Below are 17,396 nucleotides of genomic sequence, written 5' to 3'. Positions count from 1 at the left end.
GGACAGATTTCAGGTATAGTGGAGGACAGAAAGGCCTGGCATTTTATGGTCAATGGGGTGACAAAGAACTGAAGACAAATAAATGAAAAACAACAACAAAAATATTTTTATTTCAGACCTTCTGTATTTATGTTATTAGGGGTTTTAGCACCAATAAGGGTTATCTCTTTCAGAGATTTCCTAAATTTAATGAAATAACATATTGGTTTCTAAATCTTACTAATGGTGAATCATCTTTTAATTCATAGCACTAATTGTCATACTATATGATTTTTAAAATATATTTCTTGGAGGCGCATTGTGAGAATTTTATTTAACATTTGTACATCAATATTTTATAATGAGATTTGCCTTTAATTTCTTTGTTTCTTCTTTCTTTTCTTGGTTTGGTTACCAGGAGATAATTTGTCTTATAAAAGTAGTTTTATAATGGACATTCTGTTACCATTTTGGTGCATATTTATTACATTGAATGAATGAATAAGTAATTACCATGTGCAGAACACTGTCCTAAGTGCTGCAGATAGAAATAAAAGTTTGGCAGATTCTTGTTTCTAAAAGGCTCACATTTTAATGGCAGAGACAATCACATGAGGAATTTCAGCTTCAAGTGAGATGGAAAAGTTGCTCTTTACATATCTAATAGAATTCACTTGTAAATCTTGCTGTCACAGATTCTCCCTTGACCCCAGAGATTCATTTATGAGTTTTTTTAAATGACAGTTTTTTTAAGGTTTCTATTTTTATTGGGTATCACTTTTTTTGGCTTTTCAGTTGGTATGTAACTATATGTATGTTACAAATGGTATATATATATGTACTGGTATGTAACTATGCAGAGTGGTTTCTGATAATTCCTTTATCTCCTTTTTTTTCTTCTCTCCTATTGACTGCTTTTGTGTATATATATATATATATATATATATATATATATATATATATATATTATCTCTGCACTCCTTTTATTTTCAAGCTTTTTTATGTCTCCTCCATTTTCCAGATTTCAAAGTTTGTACTTATTTTAGGGTTGGCAATTTAAATTTTCTAGTGTTCTTAATTTCATGCTTATTTCATTTATCTTTTCTTTTCCATTTTGTTAATTTAAGTATTCTGAAATGCAAATTTACCCCAGACAACTGTTCAACAAGACATCCTAAATTTTGGTGTGGTGTTTCTTTAACATTTTCATTCAGAAATTCTCACAAGCTGGTAATGTTTAGTTTTTCCAACAATTTACCTAATTATTTTTGATATTGTTTATTTTCATGTTAGATTTATCTTGTTCTGAGAGAGGGATATTAAAATTGCCTGCTATTTTTGCATTATTAAAATTTCTTTTTGCAATCTGCCAACACTTTTCTTAAAAGCAATTAGCCAGTTTGGTATTTAGTTTATATAATTTAAGAATTTGCTGACTCTACCTACATCTACACCAACTTCATTGTTGGAATACCCTCCCTGTTCACATATACCTCTTAGAATCCCTAGTATTCTTAGCTCAGCTCAAATGTCTTCTTTTCATGTGGCTTTTTCTAGTTGCTGGTGCCTATCCTCTAAAACATTATTTTACTTAAACTTTGGAGACAAATTAAGCATATACTTTATATGTGGTTAATTTGTTCAGTAGACAGAGGACTAGACCAGGGGTCAAAGACTTAAGTTCAGATCTGGTCTCAGACATTGTGATTCTAAGCAAATCACTTATATCTGTTTTGTCTGCTCTTGTAACAGGTGTAGTGGGAGGTATCCCCTCAAAGTTAACAGTACAATCCTGGGAAATTCTTGAAGAAAAAAAAAAAACTTGTCAATTGGATGACACAAAATGACCACTTTTTTTGGGGGGTGTGGTGGTGGTGTGGACATCTCCCTATAATGTCTTAACTGAATTTGGCATCCTTTCCCCTTAGTATTGTGTAGATATAATCTGATTGCCTACCTTTAAATCAAATAATGCATATGAAATCCCATTGAGAAGTGTAACCTACTTTAGGAATACAGTAATATAAGTCATTTTTATTATTATTAAGGCATCTTAAAGGGTAAAGAAAAGATGAAGTATGATGCAATTTAGAGAAGCTGTTTCAATTTACATTACAATTAAAAATTTACCAAGCTGATGAAATCCAAGCTGTCCTGTCAATGTATTGATGAAAACACATAGTGTGAATGGACAGGATGACAATAAAAGAAAAAGAAAAAGAAAGTTCCATACTGTGACCTTTAAATAAGAATAGCTTTACCTACTCAAATAATTATTTATTCTAGGCCAAATTTCCTATTTATTTTAATAAATATAGAAACCAAGACAGCTAAATGGATAGAGGATTGAACCTGGAATCAAGAAGAACTGAGTTCAAAGTTGACCTCAGACACATACTATTGTGAAACCTTGAGCAAATCAATTCTTTATTTTCCTCATCTGTAAATTAGTAATAAAAATAGCTTCCCTGGGTTATTGTGAAGAAAAAAATGAGGTAACATATGTGAGGGATTTTGTAAACTTAAAGCAAAATATAAATGCTACTTATTATTAATATGATTATTAATTTCATTTACATATATATACACACACATATTTGTATAATACACATATACACAAATCATCTTAGTGTAGTTCTGTGAAAACAAAAGTGTTGGATTTTGAGTCAGAGAACCCAAGTTCAGGTTTTGGATCTGATATCATCTGCATAATCTTGAGCAAATCACTTGCCCTGTCTGACTGCAGTATCCTTAAATCAGAGGCTTGAAATGATCTTAATATTTTCTTCCTTTAAATAAATAAGCTAATGATCATCATTTCAAACACACACATAAATTCTTTAGAATAAGAGTGAAAAAGTAACATATGTAAAATGTGTGCTGTTTTGCCTGAAGTTAGAGATCATTATTAGTAGAATTCTTTGGAGAAAGCAAGTGGAGGAGTAGAACTGACCTTAGAAGTCTGCAGACAAGAAAATTACCTTCATTTTTCAAGTTGTGATAACAAAGACAATGTAAAAAAAAGAATATTTCTGGAAACATTACTAGAACTGTTCCCAAATATATTGGATTTTATAGATTACAGATTGTTGCTATTCAACGGTGGAGTTAACTAAGCATGATGAGAACTAAAACTAGAATCAAGGAGGATTGAGTAACTGGGCTAGCATTGATTTAAAAGAGAGAGGATTTGTGGAAAACTCAAAAAGAAACAGATTTCTGGGCGGTCATATATTGACTTAACCCAACAATTAACATTATTTACATTATATCATTTTTATTCATCTTGTTAAACATTTCTCAATTACATTTTCATCTGATTTGGGCTACACTTGGGAGTTTTGAGGGTCCTATTATGAATTTGACATCTTAGAATTATAGTCCTTGTAGAGGTGATGAAAGGGAAAGCAATAAAGTAGTATTAAGAGAGAAAGTATTCTAACAATTGGAAAGGACCTTAAAATAAAAGGATAAAGATCTGTGGATGACTGCAAGTAGGATGTACCCACTAGATGTTGGCACCCAAGGACAACTCTCTGGTGGGCATACTCAAGTTATAGCTCCAAGTATAATTCTCTAATTATTGACTTTTTTCCCATTGAACTTTATTGGCCTCTGCAATATTGTTTAAGCTCTGCTCCACCTACCAATGATTAAGTCCCTCTGAAAGGCATTTATTTTCTATATATGCTGGAATACCAAGGTAAAGAAAAGTAATTGTATTGTTTCTAAATTGTTTAAGGTGATTATATCTGTTAATAAAATTAACTATGTATAGTATAGACATAGTAATATATTATTTGAAATAAATTTAGCATCATGAACTAGTCAGCATCATATAGATCAGACATTTAAAAGAACAATTTTTAATGATTTGTGATTCAGTCAGCTCTGATCTTCCTGACCCCATTTGACATTTTCTTAGCAAAGACACTGGAATGATTTGCTATTTCCTTGTTCATTACATTTTAAAGGAATGAGGAATAAACAGGATTAAGTGACTTGTCTAGAATCACACAGCTAGTAGGTATCTGATTTGGACTCAGGTCTTTCTGACTTCAGGGCTGACACTTTATTCACAGTGTCATCTATGTGCTGCCCATAAAAATAAGAGCCTTCCAAAAGTAGAATGAGCTGCACAAAGAGGTGACAGATTTCCTCTCCTTAACTACTTTCAAAGAGAAGCTGGATAAGTGGATAATCCTTTCATTTAGGGAATTGACTCAGTGGCTAATAAGAATCCTTCCATCTCTCAGATTTTGTGACTTGATAACTTTGGAGGAGATTAAAAATAAGAAAGAAGATTTTCTGATAAAAGTTAGTTTTGAGATGCTAGGATACCTTGAATTGGAGCTATGAAGCAAGCATTTAATAATGGAATATGATAGGTATCAGGATTTGGAGATGATAATAATTGATCTTATGAAAGCTGAAAAGATAAAAAAAGAGTATATAGAGAGAAGAGAATATATTCTAGGACTGAGTCTTAATACCAAGGAATATTGTTCAATCATTCAGTCATATCTGACTCTACATGACTTTGCTATGGGTCATATAGAATCAGGCTTGACTGAATGAGTAACAACTATAATCTTTGTTTTTAGGTGCTCTTTAAAAATAAGCCAATTAGATATTCCCTAACAATTAGAATTTTTAAAAAGTAGAATGAGCTGCAAAGGTGCCAGGTCTCCCATCTTTAGTCATCTTTGTGCAAAAGCTGAACAAGGGAATAGTCTTCATGTATGAGTTTGGCTAGATGGCTGAGAGTTATTCTTGGTAAAGATACTGGAATGATTTGCCATTTCCTTCTCGAGTGTGTCTCCATTTTACAAATGAAGAAATAGACAGAGGTAGACATAGATAATAATCCAGCAAAGAAGAATAATAAAGGTTAGTCAGATAAATAAGAGGACAACCAAGAGAAATTTATCCAGAAAAGTGACTGAGGTGAGATTATCTAAAAGGAAGCCATGATCAAATTTGTTCTAATATATTCATGAAGAGTCAGACACAACTGAAATGATAAAACAACAGCAGTCCTACCTTCTGGGACCAAACAGAATTAATTTTTCTTCCCTCTTCCTTATGAAAGTACTTTAACTGCTCAAAAATAGCTAGCAAGACCCCTTGAGTCATAGTTTCTTTAGGCTAAAAATGCTCATTTCTTTCAACCATTCCTTATTATTCATAGACTTGATTATACTTCTCTCTGCCTCACATCACATATCTAATCAGGTACCAAGTCTTGGTTTTTTCTCTCTCTCCAACATTTCCAATCATTTTTGCTTACATACTTCAGTAACTTGTAACCTCTTGCCTGCATTATTAAAACAATGTTTTAATTGGTCTCCTGATCTCCTTATTGTTTTCCATTTATTGTACATTCCTGCAAAAATTATTTTTCTTAAGCATAATCTGATGATTTCATGTTACTATTTAATAAAATCCAGAGGTTTCCTATTGCATTTAGAAGCAAATATAAACTTGCATTTAGCATTTAAACCCTTTTATAATCCTGCCCCCAATCTATCTCTCTGCATTTATTGTACACTTCTCTTTTCCTGATTTAGTCAAACTTATCTTTTCTCTGTTTTTCATACACAACACTTTATGTCTCCTCTCTAGGTTTTTACACTGATTGCCCCACAGAATTAGAATTCATTATTTTCTTACTTCTAGTTTATAAAATCCCATTTTATGGAATTTATCTGTGAAGCCTTTCACCTCCTAACTGTATTTTTGTTTTAGAATTTATGTATTGCTTTAAGATTTGCATAGTGTTTTGCAATTATCATCTCATTAAATCCTTATTTTACAGATGAGAAAAGTGAAGTAAACTGAGTTGAAATGACTTGCCCAGAGTCATAAGTAGTAAGTGTCTGAGATTGGATTGCTCTTTTAAAATAGTATTTTATTTTTCCAATTACATGTAAAGACAGTTTTCAACATTTACTTTTGTAGAATTTTGAGTTCCAAGTTTTTTCCTCTCTCTCTCCATTACCTCCCCCCCCCCCTCAAGACATCAAACAATCTGATACAGATTCTATATATACAATTATTTTAAACATATTAGTCAGCAATCACCATAGTTCTCTTTTTGGATGCAGATGCCATTTTCCATTCCAAGTGTATTGGAATTGTTTTGGATCAATGTATTCCTGAGAAGAACTAAGTCTAACAAAGTTGATCATCACGTAATCTTATTGTTACTGGGTACAACATTATCTGATTCTGCTCAATACATTCAGCATCAGTTCATGTAAGTCTTTTTTGGACTTTTGTGAAATTGGCCTGCTCATTATTTCTTATAAAACAATAATATTCTATTACATTCATATATCATAACTTATTCAGTCATTCCCCAATTGAGGGGTATCCAATAAATTGAATGGCATCACAGAAAGAGATACTTAAAACATTTTTTCCCCTCTTTTATGATCCCTTTGAGATATAGGCTGAGTAGTGAAACTGCTGGATCAAAGGGTATGCACATTAACTACTAGTATTATCCCTCTCAAACTATTTTTGTATTCAATGATTTTATATCTATTTTATATCTTTATATCTATTTTTCCAATGTCCAGCATAATGCATTGCAGCATATTAAGTAGTCACTTAATAAATATTTGTTGATTGACACCTTCACTTCTAAAACATGTTTACTATCCCCCATATCTGTCCAGTGTTCTTATATTTGTCAAGTTATTTTGAGTCACTCTGTTTTCCAGAGCTAAGGCCCAGCAAGCAGATTATGCCCTGAGCTTAAGATAACAACAGTCTATTGCACTTATACTGTGACAAAATGTATGGCTTTGACCAGCATCAAGTGCTCACCAAAGAGTTCCATTACCTTTGTATACCACAACTTGAAACCATTCAAGTTCAGCCATTACTCGATTGAAGGGAATCTACTCATTTCACAAAAAGAGCTGCTGCAGACATTTTTACACATGTAAGTTCTTTTCCCTTCTTTATGATTTCCTTGGGACACAGACTTAGTGGTCAAAGGATATGCACAGTTTTAAAGCCCTTTGGCCATTGTCCCAAATTGTTCTTCAGAATGGTTGGATCAGTTTACAATTCTACCAATAATGTATTAGTGTCCCAGTTTTCCCATATCCTCTTCAATATTTATCATGATCTTTTCCTGTCATTTTAGCCAATCTGAAAGGTGTGAAGTGGTACCTCAGAATTGTTTTAATTTGCTTTTCTCTAATCCATAGTGATTTAGAGCATTTTTTCATATAACTAGAGATGCCTTTAATTTCATCTAAAAATTGTCTGTTCATATCTTTTGACCATTTATCAACTGTGGAATGACTTGTATTTTTATAAATTTGACACAGTTCTTTATACATTTTAGAAATGAAACCTTTATCAGAAACACTAGCTGTAAAGATATTTTCCCAGCTTTGTACTTCCCTTTTAATCTTGTTTCTGTTAGTTTTGTTTGTGCAAAAAATATTTTAATTTAATGTAATCAAAGTTGTCCACTTTGCCTTTCATAATATTCTCTAGTTCTTCTTTGGTCATAAATTCCTCCCTTCTCCAAATATCTGACAGGTAAATTATTCCTTGTTCTCCTAATTTGCTTAGGGTATCTTCCTTTCTGCCCTAATCATGGACCCATTTTTTGACCTTATTTTGGTAGGAGTGTGAGATATAGTTCTATGTTAAGCTTCTAACATATTATTTTCTCATTTTCACAGCAATTTTTGTGAAATAGGAAGTTATTCTTCCAGAAGCTAGAGTTTGGGGATTTGTCAAATACTAGATTGCTGTAGGTCTTGATTATTGTGTTGTGTGAATCTAATTGTACCACTGATTCATTACTGTATTTCTTAACCACCACTGATCCACTACTATATTTCTTAACCACTACCAAGTGGTTTTTACAATTGCTGCTTTATAATATGGTTTTAGGTTTGTTACTGCTAAGCTATCATCATTTGTATTTTTTTCATTAATTCCCTTGATATTCTTGACCTTTTGTTTTTCTAGATGAATTTTGTTATTATATTTTTTCTGATTCTATAAAATAATCTTTAGGCAGTTTGATTGGTATGACATTGAACAACTAAACCAATATAGGCAGACTTATCATTTTTATTATATTAGCTCCGCCTAGCCATGAATAATTGATATTTTTCTAATTGCTTAGGTATGACTTTATGTGATAAGTGTTTTGTAATTGTATTCATATAGTTCTTGGATTTATCTTGGCAAGTAGATCCCCAAATATTTTATTTTGTCTACAATTATTTTTAAATGGAATTTCTCTTTCTGTCTCTTATTAGTCATATTTAGAAATGTTGATTGTTTGTATGGGTTTATTTTATATACTGCTACTTTGCTAAAGTTGTTTCCAATAGGCCTTTAGATGATTTTCTAGGATTCTTTAAGTATGTCATCATATTATCTGCAAAGAGTGATAGTTTTATTTCCTCTTTGCCTTTTCTAATTCAAGTTCTTTTTCTTTTCTTATTGCAAAAGCCAGAATTTCTAGTAAAATGTTGAATAATAGTAGTGATAATGAGCATTCTTGTATCACACCTAATCTTATTGATAATGTCTCCTTTACAAATTATGCTTGCTGTTGGTTTTAGATAATGCCTATTATTTTAATGAAAGTTCCCTTTATCCCTATGCTCTCTAGTGTTTTTAATAGGAAATGTGCTGTATTTTGACAAAAGCTTTTTCAGCATCTCCTGAGATTATCATATGATTTTTGTTGTTCTATTATTAATATGATTGATTATGGTAATAGTTCTTCTGTTATTGAACCAGCCCTGCATTCCTGGTATGAATACTAGTTGGTGATAGTGTATTATCATACTGATAAATTGCTGTAATCTCTTTGTTAGTATTTTATTTTATATTTTTTTCACCAATATTCATTAGGAAGTTTGGTCTGTAATTTTCTTTCTATTTTTACTCTTGGGTATCTGTACCACATTTGAGTTATAAAATGAATTTGGTAGTGTTCCTTATTTACCTATTTTTCCAAATAGTTTACATAGTATTGGAATTAATTTTTCATTAAATTTTGGTAGAATTCACTTGTTAATCCATCTTGTCCTGGAGATATTTTCTTAGGGAGTTTATTGATGACTTGTTCAATTTCTTTTTCTAAAATGGGACTATTTAAATTATTTCCTTTTCTGTATATCTGTGCAATTTGTACTTTTATAAATATTCATCTATTTTATTAGATTGTCACACTTGCTGCCATTCAATTGGGCAAAATAACTCCTAATTATAGCTTTGTTTTTCATTGATGGTAAGATCACCCTTTTCATTTTTGATACTGGTGACTTGGTTATTTCTTTCCTTCTTTTAATCAAAGTAAGCAAAGGTTTATGTATTTTTTCATAAAACCAATTCAATTTTATTAATTAGTTCAATGGTTTTCTTAGTTTCGATTTTATTAATCTCTCCTTTGCGGTTCAGAATTTCTAATTTGGTATTTAAGTGAGGGGGTTTTATGTGTTCTTTTTCTAGTTTTTTTTAGTATCATATCCAATTTATTGATCTTCACTTTCTCTATTTTATTCATTTAGTTATACATGAATAGGTTTTAGTACATTATCTCACTATTGTCATTCTCTTCAATGAAATTATGGATTGTTTCTTTGATTTGTTGTTTGACCCATTCATTTTTAGAATTAGATTATTTACTTCCCAATAGGCTTTTTTTACCCACCCCTTTATTGAATATAATATTTATTGCATTGTAGTCTGAAAGGGAAGCCTTTACTATTTCTGCCTTTTTGCATTTGATTGTGAGGTTTGTATTGCCCAATACATGGTCACTATTCATGTAGGTTCCATGTTCTTCTGAGAAATAGATGTATTCCTTTCTGTCCTATTCATTTTTTTCAAAAGGTCTATTATATCTAGGTTTTCTAGGATTCTATTAAAATTTTCTTGTTTCTTTCCTGCTTATTTTGTAGTTAGATTTATTTGATTCTGAGAGGGGAAGGTTGAGGTTTCCCACTGTATAGTTTTGCTGTCTTTGGCTCCATGTAACTGACTTAAAATCTTTAGGAATTTGCCTACACTATCACTTAGTGATGCACATTTAGTATCATTACTACTTCATTATTTATGATAGTCTTTATCAAGATGTACTTTCTTTCCTTGTGTCTCTTATTAAGATCTAGTTTTTTACCTTTGCTTCCTCTGAGATCAGAATTGCTAACCCCCCTTTTTTTTTTTACTTCAGCTGAATCATAATAAATTATGTTCCCATCTTTTATCTTTACTCAGTATGTGCCTATCTGTGTCAAATGTGGTTCTTGTAAACATCTTATTGTAGGTTTCCCAGAGTTTGCCTTCTGAGCTGGAACTGGAAGCTGCCCCACTGATTGGCTCCTCTGCTGAGCTGAGCACAGTTAAGACTGAGGGGCTTAGTTGCTCATTTGCTGTGATTAAGACCCCAGAGTCTATCTGAGCTGGGCTGAATACCCTTTTGTCCCAGAGAGACTCACCTTTTGTGAAGTCTTTCCAGTCTATTTTGAGCTGGAGAATGATTTCATTCCCCATTAGACTGTGTTCAGAGGCCGGTTTCATGTGGTTTTCAGGGAAACTGGTAGAAGTCGAGCAGCTTCCGGGCTTTACTCTGCCATTTTGGCCCCATCCCTGAAACTCCCTCATTTAGAAATCAAACTTCTCTTTGATTCCTGATTCGCCTGCCTATAGCCTACTTTGGCACTTGCAACTCACAGATTAGAGACTAGTTCTTGTCTAGCTGACACACTTTACACGATCCCTCCCCTATCTTCTACATACTTTTAGTTCCCATGATACTGAATTTATTGTGCCTCAAACAAGCTATTCAATCTCTCAGTGCTAGGCATTTTTACTTCCTTTCTCCCATACTTGAAATCTTCTCCCTCATCTTCATCTACTTGCTTTCTTGGCTTTAAGTCCCACTTAAAATTCGACTTTCTATAGGAATTCTTTTCCATTCCCTCCTAATTCTGGTGCTTTCCCTCTGTTGATTATTTCTCATTCATATGCTATACAGGTTGCATGTAGTTATTTGAATGTTGCTCCTATTAGATTGTGAGCTCCTCTCAGGGACAGGGACTATCTTTGGCTTTTCTTTGTATCCCCCATGCTTAGAATAATGCCTTGCGCAAAGTATGTTTTTAAAAAATGCATATTGACTAAGTTCATCCTTTAACTTTTCACTTATGTGGCCACCATGACCAGTTTAGGTCTTTAGTGCATCATAACTGTAACTATTGCAACATTCTCCTAAAAGGTCTTCTGGCTTACATTCTCTCTCTCCTCTCTCCAATGCATATTTTTATACCACTGCTATGATAGTTTTCCTAAAGCCTTATCATGTTAATATCCTCTTCACAAGCCTTCTTTATGTATTGGGGAAAAACCATGGACTCATTAACTTGGTATTTAGAGCGCTGTAAAAATCTCTCTCTGTCCTACCCTTTCTGTATTAATAAACATTTCTATTTTACTCCTTCTGGCCCATACTCTATATTTCAGCCAAACAAATTTACTTGTAATTCTCCCAGACTTCATTCCTTACTTCTATACTTTTGTTTCCTCATATCAGCCTCTGAGACTTTCTAGCTTCCTTCAAGGCTCAGCCTAGACATAATTTCCTATAAGATTTTCCTGCCTCTTCTCCCATCTGCATTTATAATTTTTATGCTCCTTTTCAAGTGATCTTATATATTTTATTTGTTTTCATGCCTAACCTTTAAGTAGATAATAAAGTCCCTAAAGGGCAAGGACTTTAATTGATTTAATTTAGTTTTATTTTTCAGGACCTACTAACATACTTTGCTCATAGTAGATGTTTAATAAATACTTTTTGTATTAAATTATATAATTAACCTCTGACTATTTCTAGCTGTTTGAATGGGAATGGGAATGGGAATGGGAAGTGATAGAATCTAATTATCATAGATATTACAAAGAAATAGGACAAGAAAGAAGGAAATAAGAAAAGGTATTTAAATAATAAATATTTACTACATTAAACAATGCATATTTAACAATTAAATAACAACAATTAGCAACTGTTTAGTTACTTGGCTTTAGGAACAAGTATACTGAAGTAGAAGGGATTAGTCTTGGATTTGAGATCCAGTCTTTGTCTTATGTAGATAAGCTCATGTTCCTTGCGCTTACTAAGGATAAGAATGGGGAAAAATCCCTTCCTCTTATTCTCAAAAAATACAAGAGATTTGGCATTGGTTGTATACCCAAAGAGAGGTCATCTCAGAAGAGACCAAAAGTCATTTCTTAAATCATTAAGGCTTAAGGACTGGGTGTATCTATTCCTGGTAACTCTACAAATCATCTTTGGCAGTTTCTCCTTTCCCGCATCTCCATCATGAAGATCAAGGAACCATTCAGTAGTCTCTGATCATATATACACCTTTAGGAGGAAGCCAGAGCACACATCTTTGTCTTTATGGACCCAAAAAATTGAGAGTAAGGAATTTTTCCAATCTAATAACCCATTACATGGATAAAGAGGAGAGATTCTAACTGGCTTTGGTTAAAGTGAAACAGGCTTTAATTTTATTCTTGTGGGGTTCCTTTTCTTCCATATAACAACAACAAATGTTATGCCACAGTTCTCAGTTCCTCTAATTATCCTGACCCAGTTCTGACTCAGTTTCTCTGCTTCTCAAAGCTCAGTCCTGCAAAATCTCCTCTCCCTCTTTATCAGAATATTTGATAAGGATAAAAGATCTTATGTTTTAGAATATCAGAATGCCTCTCCCCATCCCAAGCTATAGGAATGTCAGATAACTTCTTATCAAGATGCCTCTCCCCATGTCTGAGATGCCACCCCCTATTATGTCATCCCTCTCCATAGGCTCACCCCACCCTGTCAGACCCCTCAGCACCCTGATTCCGCCCCTGCCTCAGTCTACCCCGAGTCTGAACCACGTGTATATAGGTCATTGAGAACTCACATTGCTTGCTGGATTCTTGGAGACGACAGTCTCATTCAGCCCGGGGATCAAACCATAGATCCATTTGGTCCCAGTAAATCTCTCCCATTTAATAAATTATTAAATACTCTCTAATCTCTATCTTGCCTCAGTTTCTCCTTCATTATCCACAACAATAACAATAATGAAGGACAACTAAGTAGCACAGTGGATAAAGCATTGAGCTTGGAATCAGAAAGGCCCATCTTCATGAGTGCAAATCCAGTCTCAGCCACTTACACAGATAATGTGACCTGGGAAAGTCATGTGATCCTGTTTGCCTTAGTTCTTCATTTGTAAAATGAACCGAAGAAAGGAAATTTCAAACCCTACTACAGTATCTTTGCAAACAAAACTTCAAATGGGGTCATGACGAGTTGGACATGACTGAAATGACTAGGCAACAATAATAAATACTATTATTTATATAGCACATTATATATGTCAGATATTATACTAAATGTTTTATGAGTATTATATCCCATTTGATTCTTACAACAAACCTTGGAAGTATGTGTTATTATTTTAAATCCATTTTGCAGATTAGGAAAGGTCAAGTGAATTGTTTAGGTCACACAGGTAGTAAGTATCTGAAACTGTATTTGAACTTAGGTTTCTTAACTGTGGGCCTAATGCTCTCCTGGCTATGCTATACAGCAGTCACCATTCCACATGAAATCACTACTTTGGTTTATTTTAACTGGGCTCAAGTAAGTCCTCTGCAAGTTCTTTTTGGAATCAAATTTAAATATATATATGCACAGCCGCCTCAACTTGATAGTAACATTAAAGTCCTATTGTGTTTTTACAGAGTAAACAAGCAATTTTTCACTTAACCTGTCACTCAGTTTACTATCATTATTATCCATATTTCATGTAAATTACTTTTAAATGGTTATTACAATTAGCAAAAAGTAATTCTTGTGAAATATATTGGTAAATACCAATAAATTCTGCATAGGGTAAATTAAAATCTATATCAGCAAAATGAAAGAGACTTCACATTAAATATTTAGTAAGTATTAGATTATAAATGCTTAAAATTAAAAAAAAATTTTATCAAGGAGAAAGAATAATATTGCTTGCAATGCTTATTTCTCATATATTTGGATAGATTTAATTTAGAAACCTGTTATAAATTAGGTGAGATGCTCTGATTTCTCCACTTCTAGGTATCATCTAGGTCTTTAATGTTACAGTTCTCTTAGAGAATGAGGGACAAACAAGGTCTGTGAGTAGGAGTAGGTGGTGCTCCACTGGGAATCCAACTGAAACTGGATAGTTGGAAAAACATTTTAATTTCATTTCATTTTAAAACTCTAACAATCTCATTATTTTCATTTCATCTTTTTATTTTTTCCCTTCCCTTTCTTCTTTTCACACAGAGCATTGTTCCTTTTCCTGCAGGTGCTCTATCCAAAGAAGTTTAAATTTTGATTGCTGAAACCTTAAAAGATATCTTGGGGTTTATGAGCTAGGACCCATGCCTGAAATCCAAACCACTCTAGCTCTCATTGATTGACCAACAATAAGTTCAGTATTCCTTTCCCTGAAGATCTTTAAAGTCCTGAAGAGTAACAAATTTTGATGGTAGAATTACAATGAATAAATAGCCACTTTTACTCAAGGGGTTGTTGTTGGATCAAGGTAGGAAGAAGACATCTTTATGAGGAACAGCAAGCAGTCAGCTTCAGGAAAGAATTTTTACTCTGTTAACAAACATTCCAATTCTATAACAGATTGGCTCTTTGGTCTCAGCCAGGATAGTTTGTCAAAGTATCATTTGCCCCATTTTCAGTCCTAGATTCATTGCACCTGGAAGAGCAGTCAAAGAAAAGGTCCTGTTTTTTTAGTTAGGATTTTTTTAGATGTTTTAAGGTGAAAGAGGTGAGAGAAGCACAAAGAGAAGCACAAATAGCTTTCCTGCTCTCTCCAACCTAAGCCCCAGCTGATTTGAATTAAGTTAAACTGATTTTTCTCATAACTATGATTTTGGTAAAACAAAGCTTTTCACAATCTGGCTAAAGCTTTTATTTACAGGCTGATTACACATTCCTTTGCTTTGAATTCTAGTCAAATTGACTTCCTTGTAATTGCCATTATTAATATAGCCTCCCCATATTATTGAGGGAAAATGTGATTCTTTAGAACTGATTGGAAAACAAAGCCCTTGACTTTTATGCTAACAATGAAAGTGTGAAAGGCATATGTCCTACATCTTGCTTTATCCTATTCTCTTCTCTTTCCTTAGCTAATTCTATTTCTCTCACTCCCACAGATGACATGCAATTTTTTGCTTTGCTGCTTTTCCTGAACAATATTTGAGGGATTTTTTAAACATATTTTTCAGGTGACAGTAAGAAAGAAGACAATATATGTCAGCTAGATGCTATATGGAAACCTCTTTTTAAGTGTTTGAAAGGAGCTTGCTCCGAATTTAGGGCATCTGTTGCCTCTGACACTAGACTATTATGACCTGTGATGAATGGTGTTGGTTGTACCTACAGGGGAGCATCTGAGAAACATGCTAATCAACTCTTTCCCCTGGTGGTTTTAAAAGATCCTGCATCCATGTAACAGGGGTGAAGGCAGCAAAAATAATTTATTCTCCCTCATCTTAAAGTTCAAATAAGTGCTACAAATTAAGCAATTGGGACTAATTAGGAATGTAACGCGGATTGTAAAAATTTCTTTTCCAGCTCTCAGTTGAAGAGTACACATATTCATTTAAACTGTTTGGCAGCTTGCTGTTTTATAGAAAATTCAAGACTATTTTAGAGGAAAGAGAGAGAAAGAGCTCATTTCTGGGTAAATAGCTTTACTGTCCTCATCATATTCGCCCACACAACCAAAACTCCAGTGTTATTTAGCTCTTAAATGTCACTGTGCAATTTTATGTACTTGAAGTTCCAGGTTATCTCTATATGCGAACAGATACATGAAAGCTTTTAGATAGTTTCTGGGTCTTTCCCTAGCAAAACACACACACACATACGGAAATTTTATAAAGTTAAAAAAAAAACAATTTCTAATTCATATTCTTTGGCAAGTTTATTTCTTTCTTCACCCTCTCTTGCTTCTGCACCCTTTTCACCTTGGATTCCCTGCATCTAGTCTCTCTCCCTAGTACAATTGATCTTTCACTAAAATGCTTTTCCTGAGGCTCGTCTGACCCTAGGTCAAGAATTTTTTTATATCTCATTCCTTTAACCCCTATGATTGGCACACAATCTGGCTTCAGCTTTTATTTTCAGCTTGATTACACATTCCTCTACAATGAACATGCTATATACTCCAGTCAAATTGGCTTATTTAGTAGTTTCCATTATCAATATTCTACCTTTGATTTCCATGCTTTTGTACAGGCTTTTTTGGCCCAGGTGTCAATGGTCTCCCTACTTACCCTTGGTTGGAAACCCTGATAATTCTCTTCAAGGTTCAGTTCAAATACTTCCTTCTTTAAGAAGCCTTTTTAGATACTCCCAGTTGTTAGTTCACTCTTTCCAGTCTCTCTGTGTATATGTCTATGTCTATGTCGTCATCTGTGTTTAAACAGGACCACAATCACATCACAATGTTATAGCCAAGATACAATGTGCCTGACTATGACTGATCAGACCAAATACACATTCAGAAGACTCAACCACAGTTGGGCACAAATAATCCATATGAACATTTGGGATGGAGATGTCTCTAAATTTGTACATCTCACCTTTTTTTTGAGCTACTTCAATTCTGCTTTACTTATAGAGCATAGTACCTTATTTGATGCAGGCACATTTTGCAGGATGATTCTATGCCATTGTCTTTTATAGGTCACAGTTGATACCAAAGTTCTTCAGAGACTTTGAGAATGTCCTTGCTTCACTTCTTCTGCCTTCTGTGTGAATACTTGCCTTGTGTTGAGTTCTTGGTAAAAATAATCTTTTATACTTTTGTCATTTGAATAAGATGGCCAGCCAGCACATTGGACTTGTGATCTCTGTAGAACAGTTTGAATACTTGGTAGTTTAGCTCAAGAGAACTGCTTAATTTGATCTCCTAATCTGTAAATGATCCTCACAATTCAAATAAAAGCTGTTCAGTTTTCTGGCATGGGCTGGTAAATTATCCATGTATGTAATTACATAAGCATGATCTGTGTGTCATACATGAGTATATCTGTCTATCCTATACTCACTTAGTTCTGAGTGTTTTCTCTACCCAGTAGAATGTAGGCTCTTTGAGGAAAGAATCTCTCTCTCTTTTGTATTCTTATCCCCAGGAGCCTATCACAATTCTTGGCTTAATGCCTGTTGAATGATTATACATGGTGAGAACATAGTGAGACCCATTCTTTTCTTTTTTAAAACTACGGTTTCTATCCTCATTCTGAGACAAATTTTGTTCAGTTGAATAGAGTAGGAGTTTTCCAGACTTAAGTTTTTCTGGCGGTTT

General features: G+C 33.5%; 1 long non-coding RNA gene across 3 annotated transcripts in view; it reads right to left on the bottom strand.

The window, feature by feature from the left end:
- LOC116420610 overlaps positions 1 to 17,172 on the bottom strand; it is a 165,455-nt gene extending 148,283 nt beyond the window's left edge. Inside the window, exons 1-2 of one of the 3 annotated variants that reach the window (XR_004230976.1) lie at positions 16,720 to 17,172; positions 16,363 to 16,501 (exon numbers count right to left, since the gene is read on the bottom strand). This is a non-coding gene — a long non-coding RNA (uncharacterized LOC116420610). The remainder of the gene's footprint in view (positions 1 to 16,362; positions 16,502 to 16,719) is intronic. The other 2 variants (XR_004230977.1, XR_004230978.1) reach the window with 2 other exon arrangements.
- Positions 17,173 to 17,396: the final 224 nt, after the last annotated feature.

The sequence above is a fragment of the Sarcophilus harrisii genome, chromosome 1 (genome assembly GCF_902635505.1).
Source record: "Sarcophilus harrisii chromosome 1, mSarHar1.11, whole genome shotgun sequence".
Classification (NCBI taxonomy): Eukaryota; Metazoa; Chordata; class Mammalia; order Dasyuromorphia; family Dasyuridae; genus Sarcophilus; species Sarcophilus harrisii.
This window is presented reverse-complemented; position numbering and strand designations above follow the sequence as displayed.